Source organism: Culex pipiens, chromosome 2 (assembly GCF_016801865.2).
Source record: "Culex pipiens pallens isolate TS chromosome 2, TS_CPP_V2, whole genome shotgun sequence".
Classification (NCBI taxonomy): Eukaryota; Metazoa; Arthropoda; class Insecta; order Diptera; family Culicidae; genus Culex; species Culex pipiens.
The window spans coordinates 142248107-142250383 of record NC_068938.1 but is presented as its reverse complement, the minus strand read 5'-3'; positions in this window follow the sequence as shown (position 1 = coordinate 142250383).

Sequence of the window (2277 nt, the reverse complement as noted above, 5' to 3'; positions counted from 1 at the left end):
TATTTTTTGCCGAAGAAGGTTGACCGTCCGAGCGGGAAGGTCGCGGGAAAATTGCACTGCACTTGCACCTTACATAATCCTTCGATTAATCATAATGAAGAGATAAATTTTTATTAAATGTAAATTAATAAATTGGTGACCGCACGAGAAAATAAGGTAGCGTAACGCGAGACGCACACAGTAATTATACCTGAAAGCACATGTTTTTCATTCAACAGCATATTGGAGAGTTGCCTGACCTCAGATGAAAAATAAGTTGAAAGAGGTGTGTTTTTATGACAGGGAGCACTCATTATTGAAAAATATGACCCTGGGATGTGAAACACATTCCGATGTCAATATATATTTATAATGATACTATTTTTTGTAAAAATCAGATCATTCGATTAACAACCTAGTCTTAGCTGATTAGTTAGCATTTCAAAGAAAAATGGTTTGAGGACCAAAAATTCCAGGGTAATATTCGAAAAGGTGGTAAAAAACCAAACAAAAACCAACCATCCACTTTAACGACCCAAGGTCTTTTTTGGCATGTTACTGCTCGAACCTAGGCTTGGAATAGGAAGAGCACCCACACCTCTTTTTACTCCAAGGAACCTTCCATTCCAGGGTGGACTTTTCCTTCCGCTTGATGACATGCACCTCCAGCGCGTCCAGCTTGAGATCCCTCTTCAGCAGGTACTTGACCTCATCCGTTCAGTTCATCAGGTAAACCACGAAGAACTACCCGATGATTTCGTTCGCTCCGTCGTTCGTGGGTGTAGAATTCCACTTTTTTCTTCTTGAGGAGCTCTTGCAACTTGTCAAAATCTTTGGTCACCTTGGTTCCAAATCGGGTTAGTTTGTAAATCGGGTTGAAACCAAATTTACAACTTTCCACTATCGCCACGAGCTTGTAAAAATCCGTGGTGCTCTTCACCACCAAAGGTGGTTGCTTTTGTTTACCTGCCGACTGTCCGGGTGGTGAAACCGCCGGGGCGTCTCCTGCTCCTGCTGGGCTGGCATTGTTGTTGTTTTCGTTTTCCGCTAGCGGGCTGAACTTGTTGTTATTTAGCACATTCTGCTCCACTTTTCCTTCTCCGACGACAGCTCCGGCGATCTCAGGGGTCTTCTTCCGCTTCCGATTTCCGGGGATGAGTTGGAAATCATCCGTCTCGGAAGTCTCTTCCACCTCCATCCGTCAAACAACTCGAGGCACGATGCCTTTAGCGTGCACGTCACACACGTCTACTCTCTCGGAGCTGTCAGAGCCAAGTGTGAGCTGTTTGTACTTATAGCAGGGAGACGACTTCCACGCCTGGAATGACTTAACAACCAAGGCCGGGGCCGATGGTTTACTTCCCCATCCGATGGAAGGTTGGAGCAGACGGGAATCGAACCCATGATCTTCCGCATACGAAGTGGAAAGCTTAACCATTCGGCTAAACGTTCTGCGAAAAGGAAGTATGAAACCTTGAAAATGCCGTTTTGACTGTGCTGGACCAAAGAGCATATGTCTGAAAATATTTTTTATCAGATTTCTCGGGAAATTTTACGAAACGTACTCAAAAATAGGAGAAGTTCATTAACAGGATTCCGAGACATGATTTAAGAAAAAAACTAAGTTTTTCGTCATGCCGCGCGCCAGAAAGCAAAAATGACGAAAACTGGAAAAACAACTTTTTTTCACTAAAACTGCGATAAAATTAAAAATTAAACTATTGCTCCATCTTGGTATTTCCAGGGATAAAATTCCCTGGAATTTTCCTAACCGGTAATCCCCGAATCCCGTTTTGGTTTTTGTATTTCGTCCCTGTTTTCCAAAAATTCAAAAAAATATATTGTGGTCTGGAAATTGGAGCCTAACATTTCAAAAGGGGACATAACTTTTGTAAACAATAGTGTATCCCTTTCACTCAAATGACAGTTTACATAAGGTGTGAAAGGGACACACTCTTGGTTTAAGAAAGTTATGTGCTCTAATGAAATGGCAAGCACGGATTATGGATTCGTTGTAAAAATAGTGAAACATTAGAATACTAAGTTATATATAGAACGGTGAAAGGAATAAAATTAGTGTTGGGCTCACGGTGTATTTTTTCGAGACCTCAAAGATAAAAAAATCGGTATGTCTGGTATTTGGCACCGTGAAAGAAGGGCTCTTTCCCGACATTTTTTGGGTATACCGAAATATTTCGTCGGGAGGTCTAGAACAATTTTTTTTTTGAAGATTATTTTTCGATTTTATGGGATATTTGTTCAACAAAATCACAGAAAATCGTAGCATTCATGTTGATA